The following is a 15,475-nucleotide window of genomic DNA, read 5'->3' on the forward strand; positions in this document are numbered from 1 at the left end:
TACAGTATAACAGACTTTTCCCACAAGCACACTCACAATGAAAACAAGCTGCGAATTTCAGGATAAACCTAAGTCTAGAGAAAGCAGCTCTGTTTGAAGTTGTGTTTACAGTGAAACTTTGGCAGTCCCAAAAAACAGCTAAGCTCCGATTTCCGTACATCTATATACTCTGCAATATATCTTGTGTGGACTAGAAATGAATCCTTTGCATTCCAGACCCATCAGAGGACGACTGCTGAAGGAGACTAAAACTTCTGTGAGTGATTGCTGGCCGTGTGTGAGTGTGTCTGTGTGTGTGACAGAGCTGTAGCCAGACAGGCCATTAAATGTCCCAGCAGAGCTGTTGCTTACACACATCCTATAGCATACTGTCAACATTGGAAAAGAATCTCCGCAGGAAAATACGTTTTTCGATGCATGTTATGTAGTGCTGAGCTAGGGCACAGCAACTGCATATGAATTAGCTGATATCCTGTGTTCAACCAGCAGCATGGAAAAAAACATGAAGGCAAAAATGGGCAGAGAAAACAAACTAGGCAGATAAATAAGAGCATGGAAGATAGCAGAGAAGTTGTATGAATAAATTACATATGAGGTTTGCATGATTTTAAGAAAAAAGAGTTTAAAGAAGCATGTCATATAAGCAAATTTCATTCTGAGAGAAGTACTTCAGCAGATCAATTTTCTACTCAATGTCTTCATTGACCACACAAAATTTTTTTTTCAAGGATTAATGCTGAGCAAATACAGGGTAAAGAAACCCTTTGCAAGAAGTATTTACAAACAGCCATTTGAATAAAACCACAAAGTGCTTTAGGTGGTATTTGGTTTACCTCACCATTCACACTCTAAATAATGAAAATTACTTGCATTTGCAGAGAGAAGAAAATTTCTCCATTAATATTTTTGAGACTATTACATAGAATGAAACACACAATAATACTTTTGAAGTTTGTGATTGGAAGTTACGGTTATAAAACAGGTAAGATGCAATAACTATGTTTATAAAGCATGTCAGGAAAGACTGCAAGTTTGTGAATATTGATGACTTTTTCACCTTCCACACTTGCAGGCTTACTACTTGTTGGGAGAGCATTGTAGCCTCACTGGAGCATTCAAAGCACAATAATGGGTATCCAGTGCTTTATTGGCTTGGCAAGGTCTTCCTCATTCCCAAAATCAAGGTCAAAGGCATTAACAGAGCCATTGAAACACATCTGACAAGGAATACTGTGGCTATGGGACCCTGAACCTTATGGGCCTGATTCCTTGAACTGTGGGGTCCTTAAATATACCTTTTCTATGCAGATATATTTTGAAATTAAGGATTCACAGGTCTGGTATTTTTAACACTTCCTACACTGACTGTCCCAACCCAAGTTTAAAGAAAAAGAGCTTGCTGGAGTCTTTCAAGATGTCCTCCTTCTTAAAAAGCAACGTTGCTTAATTAGAAATAGCCACATTCTCAGGGAATTCAAGAAAGGGAAGGATTTGGCAAGTCCGTGGATAACAAATATATCAAAAGTTATATTAAATCATACTTTTTAAAAGAACAGTAGAAACTCATGTACTTCATGAAATATGCTAGCACCTAAATATTTGAGGGTAGAAAGTTGCTTCTCAAACACATTAGATCTACTCATGTGCAAGTCTTTGCTGTGTCCTGAATCAAATACTTGCCACATATACTTTACCAATGCTTGGTATTTGCATGGAAAACTCCAGTAGAGGTGAAAGCTGGGAGCCCTATGAATCAGATGACTGAGCAGTAAGTATTAGAACTTCATCCCAAGATGAATTCAAGGAGCTCACTTCTCTGAAACATGTAGGTTAAGCTCAGAAAATGTGTTCAATATGGCAATGAACTGCAAGACAAAATGTCCAAACTTAGTCCAAATTTTAAGTACCCTTTTCCCACTGTCACATTACTCTGTTTTCTACTAATGGTAAAAAAAAGTGAGAACTATCAGAAATAACACTTTGATTGGGATGTTCCCTAAATTATTCAAAAATTAGGACATTCCACATGGAGTTCTAACATAGTCTTTGATTCAATTGCTTCATTTGTCTTTAAACACAAATCAGCACTTTTCAACAGTTTTCCCTGTATCTCAAAAGATACCATGTACACCTACTCCAAGGTAGAGCATAAAAAGGGATAAGAGAGGGTCATCTTCCTCCTGATGTGGTCACTTAATGTGGCAGAACATGCACCATGGCACGACTGCAAACATCCTGAACTACAAGTTACTCGAGCACGAGATGAAAATACCATTTCTGAAAACATTTCAAACAAATCCAGGGCACATTTGTGAGAAATGTACTAAAGCCTGGGCTTTTTTCCCCCTTTCCCATTTAATTGCCTTTGCAAAAGCATAAACTACAATTGGCAATAGATGATAAGTAGGAATCTACAATACAGTCAAAAACTGAACTAGAAAAATGCCGTTTCAAAGGAAACTCATCAAAATTACTGTAAAGACTTGTAGGTTAACTTCACCTAGAATAAGTAACTAACCCTGAATGCCAGTTCATTCTAGTTGTTTAGGTATGAGGCAGTGAAACAACCCATGAACAAGAAAAATACACACAGTGGTTCTGCAGTGTGCACTACATAATCTGAAGCAGTAGGCAGCAATAGCAGCTTTATCTTCCAAGTTCCCACAGTCATTCCTTTAAGACAGTAGGATAGAAGAGAAAATGTACAGATCATACTTTCACATTGAGAAAAGTAAATGGAGGAGGTTTTCAGTTGGCCACATACAGACACATTAGCTTAAACTTCTCACAGGAAAAAAAAGAAAACTGGACAAAGCCATCTTTGTCTTGCTTCCCTGCATCAGTTGACAATCATGGTCCATCACAATCAGCTTACACTCAGGTATAATAAACAGTACTGAGGAGGTATTATTCTAATGTGAGAGATGTAATTTGCTGCTGGTGACAGGTTCAAACCATGGCTGTAAGCCCATCATATAACACATCCTCTTTTAGTCCTACTTAGATTTAAAATAATAATACTGAAGGACAGGTTTTGGCTTTGGTACTCCCTGCAGGCACTTCAAAAGGACATACAGGGAAATAGGATGAATCTGATTGACTCATCCAGAAGGCTGTCTGGGTGCGTCCTAAAACCCAACTTAAAGAAAAGCATGCCCTTGCTCCCATCACATATTGGTCCTCCATTACATTAGTGCATGTGTGGACATGCATGGCTGTGTAGGAGACAGGGAAAAAGACACAGGAGGAGGAAACTTCTCACCCCATTAGGCACTGAGTGCTTCCAGAAGCTCTGCAAACCATAACAGCAATTTCCCTCCCTGCCCTGCCCCCAGGGTTCATCCAGTCCTTGCACCATCGTGAAAGCAGGAAAGCTGTAGAATCACACAACCCTTTGCATCTTCTGTTGACATCTTGGGTTAAATAGACCTCTGGAGTGCTCCAATACAAGCATTTCCACATTTTGATTTTATGTTCTCCTCTTTCCCTTTCTGGAGGAAAAAACCCTGCTGCATCAAGTGAAGAAATTCCCGCTTTGATGTATTCTCTTACAGTAAAGGACATAGCATTAGGAATTAACTGTCCCAAAACAATAAACTTAAAAGATTTAGTGACTCTGAATAGTAATTTATCTCATGTAAGTCAGGGGAAACTAGTTTGATTCCAAATATTTGCCCCAAAACCAAAACAAGCAAAGTCTTTGTAAAAATTTAGTTGGTTTATTCCATAATTATTTTTCATTTTCTTAACCCTTGCAATGATCAGACCAGATCTGAAAGGCCAGAACTTTTGCAAGATTGCCTTCTCAGATGGCCTAGTCCACCACCTTAGATTCTGAATGTCAGGGCAGTTTAAATAAATGTTTAGGCACCTATCCAGGACAGTTGTTTGTGTTATTGGGATGTAAGAAGTTAATTGGAGGGACACACTTTTCCTCAGTGGTAGAAGCAACTGATTGATTACATTATGTGCAATCTCCTATTCATGGAAACAGCAGAACACAGCATACTACAGGCTTGAGATAAAGAGTGTTTGTGTGTGTGTGGCTGAGGGGAAGGGGCACAGCAGGGGAGTAAAATACTAAGAATATCAGTGCACCAGATGAGATGTCAGTGGAATAGAAAGTCATCACAGGATAATGGTCTCCTGCTGCTAAATGAAGGCCAAGGCAAAACAGATGTTGACTCAGAGCGAAGAAGTTTATTTTTAAAGCACAAGACACTGATCCTGTCCTAGCAGTTACTCATCTAAACTGCCGGTAAAGTATCACTCATTTCACTTGACAGAGGTATTGAAGAAAAGCATTACTTATTCCATGCTATTATTGACCTGTTATATTTTTTACATTAAAAAACCCCAAAAAACTGCCCCCATGCCCTAGATTTACTGTTGTGTTCCACCAAGCAGAAAATAAACTACTAGTGGAAGTATAACCTTACTGGGAAGTTGCACTGATCCTTCATGATTCTGCAACTTTCTGACTGAGGTTAGGTTACCAAGAGCTTCAGGCCATTAAAAACTGAGTTACCTATCAGTGCAACTGACTGGTTGCAGTTACCCCTTCTGTAAAAATCAATCAGTTGTCCTAATGTGCAGGAAGGAATGAAGAATGTTTGAGTAAGGAACCCAATTTTTTGTTAAAGCAGACACTACTGTTTTTAAAGCTGGGACAAGACTAACAGTTCTAGATAGAAATCTTGGTTCCACTTAAATCAGTGGCAGCATACCCATTGGTCCACAGGGAGTAATGATTTCATCATGTGTTAGTCTGAAAAATGGACACAGATGAAAAATGTCCAGTTTTAGAAATTCCTCTGTTGGCTGCCCAGTGATGCATTTAAACTTTGCTGTTGGAAAATCACCTCTGTGAAGGACAGAATACCTTCCCTCACTTGTTTACGGCCTTTGGAAAATCCTTTGATCCCCAATTCCTCCTCTGTACATTATAAGATGTCCTTTTTTTGTTACAGGATCTTCAGGGTAAGGACTGTTCTGAAGAGAAAATGCATGGGGAGATGGAAAAATTCTCAGGCACTGATCTCAGCTATTGTCACTGAAACTGCTGCGCTAGAAGATAATAAACCAGATCTGAAACCTCACCAAGGATGCTTCTCTGTTCACCGGCTTTCTGTTGAATACAGACAAATGAAAGGTCTTGAGAGTCACATCCAAAATCCTTCACACTATTTGAAGAGTTATTTCAACTTGAGTTAAGACTTTTCATCAAAACTACATTTGGAAGAAGACAACTCCTTAACCCAGAGGACAAGAAACTTTCCCAGCAAGTTGTGAACAGCTATGTCAGAGAACTTTAAACTGGAAAAAAACAACACAACTGCAACTTAGTGTCTTCTTCTTCCTCTTCTGGAAGCCATTAGTAAATCCTTCTTTAAAAGGATTTTTTAACGCCTCTATTTAAAAAAGGGCATTTATGGCCAGAGGACTCCTTAAAAACCAACAGAAACCAGATTCACAAGTCTTTCTGTTGCACTAAAGAACCAGGGTTACACATGATTTTTTTTTTTTTAAGTCACTCAGGTGCTTCAGAATTTTTTAACTGTTCATCTCTCAATAACCTCTTGATTACAATAGATAACATTCCTAAATAATTAGTGTATCTGCTAAACTCCTCTAATCACTGCAATAAAAGTATCAGGAAAATCCATTTAATTTGGATTTCCAAAAGCATTTAATGGTTTTCTTGATGTATATTGATCATCTCTTTACTAAATTAAACATACTGTACTGAACTGAGCAGCTGTGCTATAATTTTCACAGTTTTTCTAGCATATTCCTGTTGGTCAAAGGATTGTAGTTCAAATATAGACATAGAATACATACTCTTACAAAAATCTCAGCTGCAAAAATCAGTATTACATATAATTAATAATACAGAAAAATATGTCAGTACTAGCTGAAAACACCCATATAGTGCAATGATAGCAAACTGTAGCTCTAAGAAAAATAGAGCTTCTCACAAAATAGTGACTATATCACAGACCACAGCCTGTTTTTAAATATTAGTCTGTTTGTACATTCTGGTCAGCAAAAGATGACTAAAACCAGATTTTATTAAAATTTGCTAGCTAATGAATATCTCATTCTAGACAGTGCTTTCACATGTTTGAATTCAGGTTTGCCCAACTGCAAAATGGGGATAATGATACTTTCTCTGCTCTTTATAGCTTGTCTATATAGATTGATAACTCTTTTGGGCAGGAATAATCTCACTGGGCAGTTTATACCACACAGCAGGAATGAAAAAGTACTTTAAAATGCAATTGATTTTTTTAAAGACATTAAATTAAGTAATAGTTAACATAAATGAAGAATTTTAAATTAATGTTGTTACTGGTAATTGACTTCAGATGGTATTTAAAACATACTATTAAATGGTACTTCATTTAGTTTCTAATTAAACATAATTTTCTAATGTAGTCAAGTTTCAGAACATAGTTAAAAGGTGGAACATCCTTTTTAGAAGTGGATCCAAATCCCATTTGGTCTCTCCATGTCTGTCATACTTCCCTGTCCTTATGGATTTTTGGGGCTGTGCCAAAGAAGAGCAAAGCCATAATCCACTACTGCTGTCCTCCCCAGTTATTCTGTATGTTGCTGTGCAGGTAACCACCGCAGATGTTTAAGAATTAATGACTGGAAAAAGCAGGAGGAACAAAGTGATTTTGGGGTTAGAAATGACTCCTAGAATTAGATGTCACTGTCTGAGCTGCACAACAGAGCTAACTGGCCAGACCGTAATTCCTCCTGTGCAGAATATCACAGGTAAAACATGAGACAAGATGACAGCCAATGAGTTCACACGTCGAGTATGGCTGACTGCAAGCAAGACCTGCTTTGAACAGACACAGAAGGGAAGGGGGGATGTGTGCAGGAGCAGGAAAGCCACAAGAGTGAGCACACACAGAGCCTCATTCAGGTGAATCTAAGAGCTTGGTGGAAAGCCTGGTGCACATGGATTTCACCATCTGGAAATGAAGCTGCTATGTGTTTACTAGAGTTCTCACAAAGAAGATTGATCATTTCCAGATTTCCCATTTTGTTGGGATGGACTAACATCTGGAGAAAAGAAATGCTGTGTTTGCTGTTGCAGAAATTTATACTATTTGTAGGCATTTATTGAAGCCTGCAAAGTCCTGGGATAGAGATTCCAACTGCTGACCAAATCCTTACACTTCCTAGACAGTGGAATTAAGCTCAGAAGATTTTGCCTGTTCTTGGTAAAATAGTTACTGCTGCTATTTAGAAAGACAGGATGTAGCTTACTCAGAGAAGTTTCTGTTAGACTTGACTGTCTCCCTTATAAAATTTCCCACCTTTGCTTTCACCAAAACAGGTTTCTGACAATAGCAAAGATCTTACAAGATTTTTTATTGAGCAAGAACCCTACTGCCATCAGTCTGCCAGGTACTGCTGTTATCTCTTCTGAGTAATTGCCCAGAGTTCTGCATGACAACTATTCATGAAATACAAATATTTAAAGAATTGAGTACATGCTGGATTAATGATTCATGCCTCAAAGTCTTCCTGGATAGAAGAGCAGGAGCTAATAAAAATTACAGAGTTGCCTTTTTTTTAATCATTGATCAGATTACTTATTTTGCAGAATATCTTACTTAAATGCCAATCTCTCTGAGTATGAATCACAAAAAGGCGCTTTTCTGACAATCTCGCTTTGATAATTTTTTTTTAGTATGACCTGAAAGACTTTCTTGCACACAAATGAGAATCTGTGATGGTTTTGGACAAGCTTTATGACTCACTCTATTGCTTTTCAAATAGTTATGATTTTTTTTTAATAGATGGAAGAAATTTCCTATGAGAAAACATGGGCATTAAAGTTAGTATATTGATCAAAATAATCTAAAGCTACTTTGAAAAGAAAATGGAACACAACTTCTGAAAAAGAGAGAGCTTTTTATCTTCAGTCTGATTAGAAACTGCTCTGTAGAACTCGGGGGAAAAGAAACAGCTTTTATAAGCTCTAAATTACAGTTTGTTTGTACTCAGAAAAGTGATTTAGTACAGGTTTAACTTTAGGCACATGGTTGAATTCCATTGATTCCTATGGAAGTAAAGCAGATGTGCTTGGAGCTGGTCATATGCTTAAATAGTGCTATATTAGGGCCTTTATACTTTAAAAGTTCAATATACCAAATGGTAATTAATGCTCATTGCACTTCTCAAGAAATATCTCATTATTAAATGCAACCAGTAGGACTGGAGATTGCCTAATAACTTATGTATTTTATTTGTGCTACAAAATGTAGGTGCAGACTTCCTAACCTGTCTCATTTTTCCAGCATGGCAGAATTGCAGATAGGAAAGAGGTGCTAGAAATTAAAAAAAAAAAAAGTTTCTTGTCAATAAAAGAACTTCAGTGCATGTTTCTATGCTTTTGTGTGCAGTCCATATTTCAATCATTGTTGGTGGTATACTGAGAAAGAGAAAATAAATACATGCAATATGTAGGCAGAATTTATTCTTAGTGGTCGAAACACGAGTGAGGAAGAATGACAGTGAAGAGAAGCAAATTCGATAACATGCTATAAAAACTAAAGCCTTACCACTGTGGAAATGACTAAAGCAACCAGACTCTGGAAAGGAAAACCTTCCAAACCTTTTAAACCAAGTAATTATGAATAACAGCTTGTGAAGGATTTAAATGAATCTTGCCATTACTCCTTGCAATATAGGAGAGTAGGAGGGCACTTCCGTCATGTCACCCTGCCAAACAGTCCGTATTTTTTAACATCAGAAAAGGCCTGAGTAAAAAGGAGGCTCTTTATATTTTAGGTAGCTTGTGGTAAGCATGGTTAAAAGGTCCAAACCAAAGACAACCAGGCTTTCACCAATCCCACAACAAGTTTTCAGGGTTGACTTCAATAACAAATATACATATGCCTCCAACTAGATATTTCAGTTAGCTGACTTAATCAAAAACAGATTAAGCTTTATAATTCTAGTGCAAGACATATCCAGACTTAAACCAATTTCATAAAAACATTTTCTATAACACTTTAATAACACACCATTTCATTACTAGCCCTACATAATTTACCTCCACCTAATCCTTCCTTTACATCAGAATTTTGTCAGTCATCAATATTGCATCAGTACATCAATAGGTAACAGCCTTTCATCATTCATCAATACCAGGGGGACATATATTCTTTGTAAAGAGAAGAATCTGCCTGAAATTGCTGGGACATCTGACTTTCCTCTCTCTCCCCAGTTATTTTAAGAATGGATTTGAAAAAAATTAATGGAGAATATTTTAAAATTAGTAATTCAGTTCCATTAAAAGTTTTGTTCCCATTCCCTCCTCCCCAAAGAGCATTAACAAACATGAGGTTTCTGAAGAAAATTCCAGCATCCAGCCTTGTTTACTTTGAGAAGCAAGAATCTGATTTGGAACAAAGCATTCATTAGAAACAGGACATCATGGGGAGCTGGACTGTTTTCACCTCACACTCTAGAAGTTTCTTTAAAGATGTGCTGCCTAAATTTATTTTTTGCCCACTGGTGCTGTCCTATATGCCTTTGACAAAACACCCTCCATGGTATTTGCCCTTAACAGGTAGCACATGAGAGGAAAATAAAAAGTTTTTTTAAAAAGCCTTCCCTAGGAATCTCCAGTGTCAATATTGGAAAATGTGACTATAGACAAGAAATGTGTTGTCTTCTTTTTATGTCGTGGTGTAAACTGGGGTAAAAGATTTCCCAGTGCCAGCAGGCTGGCTCACTGGAATAAACACAGTGGTCAGTGGCTTGAACCTCCTGTGGCCAAGTGTGTCATTAAAACCTGGTGGTCCCTGTGTAAGGTGAAACCACGGCCATATAAACACACACGCCATTTCCCACACATCCCAAGGAATGCTAGAACCTCCTACTTCCCCACGGAGTGATGCTGTTTTGTGGGCAGTGGAACCTGGGAAGCAAACGTAACAGGCTGCCTTTTGCTCCCCTTTAAAATTCAACTGCTCCCCAGGAATACTTCTGTGGTAGTGTAAATAACCAAATAAAGCATCAAAGATCACCTCCTCAACAAAAATGACTGATCAACTGAATCATACCGAATACAAAATTTCTCTCCAAAGTGTCTTTCTGGATAAACACTTTTCCATCAAAGAAACAGAACATTCAATATGAGACTTGTACCATTAACCCACAGAAACTCTTTATGCTCCTAATGTTAATTGTTACTTGGGATCAAGGCCAGAACACATTGTCACAGGATCAAGGTTTAATCCAAGAATAATGCACATCCTCATAAAACACTTAAACACAGAAATAGCAATGTACTGCACAACAAAACAGAAAGCTGATGCAGCACTAAGTAATCATTTCCAAAGGAAACCTAAGCTGAATTTTTAAACTGGCTTGGTTATCACTGCCTTCAACTCTAAGATGTCACTCAACAGGCATTATCAAATCAAGTATCATAGACAAGAACCTTTATGTGGGTAGGGGCAAAGCTGAAGTCTAGAAAAAGGAGTTCAGTCCTGCCAGGAATGGACAGAATACTAAAAAAGGCAAGAAATAATCAAGAAAAGGAAAGAAAACTACATAAGAAACTACAAAGAGAAAGAGTAGCATGGAAGTAAAGACAGCTACATTGGCAGAGCTGTAGGGAGAGTTCAGCACACACTTTTTCAGTTCTTGGTACATGCAGACGTGGTCCAAACAGATCCAGGGAAATCTGTTTTCAGATTTAGAGCGAAAAAAGATTGGGCAACATCCCCAATGGTGGCAACTTTCAGGTGACTCTCCTAGTGCTTATGAGGGTTGCCCTGGCTGGTGCCACACAGCACCTCAAACTTGATCTGATAGTCTGCCTGCAGGATTATCCAGGCAGCAGCTATGCAGCTTATTGAGGATAATCATTTTGTGTGTGGACCCTTTAGAGACATCAACTGCAGCAAAAGTGTGCCTTCCTTTGACTCTCCAGCAAGCCCAAAAGTGGCAGAGTTACCCAAGATGTATTTGTGTACTGATATATTTTAGGAATACTAATTATTTATTTTAGAATAGCTCTTTGTTCTAATTTTCCTAATTTGGAATGGTCTTTTTTCAATGCTTTAAAGCCAAATGCTGTCGTAAGACCCAAAATAATGTTCATTATGTATTTTAGAAGCTGCAGTGAGTGCAAAGGCTACACTTAGGTTTTGATTAGCTCCATTCCATGCTATATGTCAGAACAAAAACTCCGGCAAACATTGGCCTTATTGTATTGTAGGACCTGTGCATAATTATTTCAAAACACACAGAAAGTGGCACAGAGCAAAGCAATGAATAAAATAGGAAGGAAAAAAAAATCAAGAGAAGTTTTAGATACAAGAAACAAAGCACTTTCTGTAGAACTAGCTTCTTTTAAATCCAACATATTTATAAGGATACCCTGCTTTAAAAAAAAAAAAAAGAAAAAAAAAAGAAAAAAAAGAAGCTGTATATAAACTAGATAGCATACATAGCTGCTCTGTTTAGAAAACAGCAAAGTACCATGTAAAAAAGTCTCTGTTTAGTCAGCCCACCCACTATGAAAGAGAAAAAAAAAGAAAAAAAAGCTGACATTTAGAAAACAGGATATACTGAACAGTTTTCACAATTGTGCCCAGCAAATCTCATAGAGCTTTTTGTGTAAATTCCACAGCATGGACCCAATCCTGCAAGTTACCACGTATTAGGAAATTAAAGCTATCAAGGATAAAAGTTAAAATAGACTTAGAAGCCCAACCTTCCTCTACAGCATGGCATTTAAAGAAATCACTAGTTAGCAGGGAAATGGGAAATCAAACAGTAAGTGTGAGGAAAATATCTAAACAGCCTCACCTTTTGGAAAAGTGATCTTTTCAGTCCTACTATAGATATGACATAATATTGTTCCTGACAGACAAAATGAGAGCTGAAAAGCCCCCTGCAAGCCCCCCCAAAAGTACATATAAACATGAGAAGAAAACCCAAATAAATACTGTTAGATAAAATTTTCAGAGCAAGGATATGCCTATATGTTTGGAAAAAACACTAAACACAACGAGATCCAGATGCTAATTGGAGCCACCAAGCTTAATGCAAAGCAAATAGTGCACAGAATTATCATGCAGGTCACTTTGGACACCCTTCTCAGTGCCTGGTGCAGGGGCAGCCCCTGTGTGACACTGCTTGGCTGTGCTCTGGGTGTGATGACAGCTGTCAAACGCAGCAGTGACTTATGTGTGTTTTGGTGTGGCAGTGTGAAATCTCCTGAGTGCAGGTACAGGTGGGTGACATCCAGCCTCTGAAACCACATCAATACAGCTTCAGTCCTTCGGGTTTCAGAATTTCAGCAGTCATGAAGCCTATATTTACACACACACTTGCAGGGGGGTGTGTGTGTGTGTGTGTGTGTGTGTGTGTGTGTGTGTATGCATGCATTTATGCTTGATAATACTGGAGTAGGGGGCACATTTACTGTGGGAAAACAGTATGACAAGGAAATGTCATTCTTTACTGTGTCATTTGTTCTTGAGGACCAAGCCTACCTTTGTCTCTGCTTCTGGCTTGCCTGCCTCCCTCCCTGAAACCCAGCAGGTCTTTTCCATCTCCCTCAGACCTATGGATGATAAAGAACATAGGCAACAGATAAGGAACAACTTTAAACACTGCAGAAACATAAACAGAACTTTAACTGCAAGCTGAGTGATTTTTTTAAAAGAGCACACAGCCCAACAGAGCCATCCTATACTATAAATTCCAACACAGAATTCCTGCAAAAGGCAAAATCCATTGCCAAGGAGTCTCCCCTTGAGTATTCACTGAACCTTACTAACTAGACAGCGGTTGAAGGGGATTCCATTGGGGCACTCACAAATCAGCCCTTGTACAGATTTGTGTCAGCGCTGCAGCTCAGGAACAGAGCAGTCTCAGAAACAGCGGCACACTGTCAGCCCCATGGCAGGCCAGGCAATTCAGCTCCTGACAGGTTAAAAAAGTGCTCATTGTCTGAGCAGCAAGTCAATGCAAGCCAGGAAAAACTTGCAGAGATCAGACCAGTGGCTAAACTTCAAGGAACAGAGGAAGTTATGCTGAGGAATCTGCTGCTTTTTTTCTTCTTTTCTCCTTCCTGCCAGGGAAAAGAAGGTTGGAGATGCAGTGCAGGCTGGCAAGGAAAGTAAGAAAATGAGGGAAGCTTTCCTTTAGCTCCTTCTTATTCAACATTATACATTCTCTCACCCAGTTTCCCTGAATACTGCTGAAAGATAAGAAATTACTCTAAACCCAAATGTTTTCTCAGAGGTGAAGGGTTTAACTCTTTCAAAACCAGTAACTGCAGGATCACCCCTAGCGATAAGTCATGAGGGGTACTTTCAGTAAGAATGTGTTTGCTAAGCTTTAAATCACCTTATTTTGGGGTATCCTAATTTCAAAATACAGTCTCAATAAAGATTAAAGGACTACATCCACAACTTCTACTATTGTTTCTCCAAACTTAAAGAACATTTCATGTTTCTCTTCAGTGGATGAACACTTAGTTCCTGTATGTCCCACCCAGACAGTGAGATGTATTACAAGTGACTGAGTTCTATTAAAGGCCTTAAGCTGTAAAATGCTGCTAAATTATATAAACATTTCCGATGCACAGGCTATTGATTACACAACAAAATATCACAGAACTTTTCAGAACAGTTAAAAACTGTAATTCATTTAATGTAGGGTTCAAACAAGTCGGAACATCACTTTTTGCATCCACTTGTGTTGGGGGTTAGGTTTCTTTCCTTGTGTTCCTTTTTACTTAAAGATTTTTTTTTCCATAAGTTGCTAGGAGACATTAACAACTGGGTACTTAAGAAAACAAAAGAAGTGATCAAGCTCAGGGAGGAGGGCATCTGGTTGCATTTCTGTTTTCTGAGGGTTTTTCTCTGAGGGGCAGAGATACTGCGAGAACTGACTCTTGCTCTCTCTTGTCTTTGGAAGATGGTTGGAGCTGCTGCTTGGGAAAAGGAATTAGCTGCTTCTTCTGCCTTGGGGTGAGCCTCTGCTTGCGAGAGCAGCCACTGAACTGGGACCTTACTAACATCCACCTCACTAAAAGAGGGACCTGTCCCATCTGCTCAGGTGCCTGGGATCCTGAGCTCGCCTCTCTCTGCCCTGCTGGGAGCCAGGCTCTTCTGTCCCACCCTCGCTGCTTCTCCAGCACTGCTCCAAGCTCTCGCTGCACTGTAGTCACGCACTCCCATCCTGCCGGCCTCGCTTGCTGCTTTCCGAGAGTCCTGCTAAGGGGACCGGAGCCAACTGCCCCAGAGTTTGTGGAGCAAAGCCTCTCCTCCATCCCTTCCCGCGGGGGCCGAGCCGCCATCACCGTGCTCCCTGAGCTCACAGCACAGCGCCCCCTGCAGGCCCGGGGGAGTCACTGCACCTGCCCTGCCCGCCGGGAGCCAGCAGCGCCCCTGCCGGCCGTGCCCGGAACTGCATCCGAGGGGAAACGCCATAACCAAAGGCTGTCACTGGGTTCTGGGCTCTGTTTGGTGTTAATGCTGTTGTTGTTTGCTTGCTTTATTACATACACTAGTAAAGAACTGTTATTCCTATCCTCACATCTTTGCCTGAGAGCCCCTTTAATTTCAAAATTATAACAATTTGGAGGGAGTTCACATTTTCCATTCCTAGTGTAATATATGTAATTAAATAAATAATGCTTAAAGAGAGAGTGTATTTTATAAGATTTTAAAATCCAAATGAGTCTCTGAACACAAGCAGCCCAGGGACAGATGTCTACTTCAGAATTTCAAAATTCCTGAAGGCAGCAGGAGAACGATACCCCGATACCCCCGTTTACCCACGAATTGACATGGCCAGCACGATGATCATCCTCTGTGGCAATCAGGAGACACCCAAGGGTGATCATCACCTGATTGATACCGTCTATCAAGATAACAGAAGCTGCCAGAAAGATACATCTGAATACATGACTTCCCCTGACATGATCAGCGCCTGCCACTACTCAGGAAACAGCAAGTGTCCAGCCCAGCACAGTGAAAGAAACTCTCATGCATATGCAGGGTTACAAAGGAAAGCAGGGCACCTCTGCCTCAGGCATAAAAAACTGTAAAAAATAGCCTTGCTGGAAACGGCATTCTTGAACAGAGGGGGATCCAATAAAGGCCAGATCTGCGTTCACTCAGCGCCGATCCCAGGCTCGACGCTGTCTCTTTGGCTGTGAGTTTTTGAGGACTGTATTTTGGTCATGAAAATAAAATCTTTCATATTTTGATAATTTGGCTTTTCAATTGATCATTTATAACACTAGGGAGGTTCCTGCCTTCCTTAGCAGACATCTGTCTTTCAAACCAAGCCAACCTGACCTACAAGAACCAATGGTTCTTCCACTAAAAATTATTACTGAAAATCTTTAGAACTTTACTCAATTTAAGTTTCTTCAGCTGAATTTTTATCATTTTTGAGGACATGCACATTTGGA

The 15,475-nt window shown here is 39.3% G+C and overlaps 1 long non-coding RNA gene across 1 annotated transcript in view; it reads right to left on the reverse strand.

The window, feature by feature from the left end:
* Positions 1–12,601, reverse strand: part of LOC134419005 (uncharacterized) — a 39,840-nt gene extending 27,239 nt beyond the window's left edge. Inside the window, exon 1 of the long non-coding RNA XR_010027930.1 lies at positions 12,540–12,601. This is a non-coding gene — a long non-coding RNA (uncharacterized LOC134419005). The remainder of the gene's footprint in view (positions 1–12,539) is intronic.
* Between the last annotated feature and the right edge of the window lie 2,874 nt (positions 12,602–15,475).

Source organism: Melospiza melodia, chromosome 5, assembly GCF_035770615.1.
Source record: "Melospiza melodia melodia isolate bMelMel2 chromosome 5, bMelMel2.pri, whole genome shotgun sequence".
Taxonomy (NCBI): domain Eukaryota; kingdom Metazoa; phylum Chordata; class Aves; order Passeriformes; family Passerellidae; genus Melospiza; species Melospiza melodia.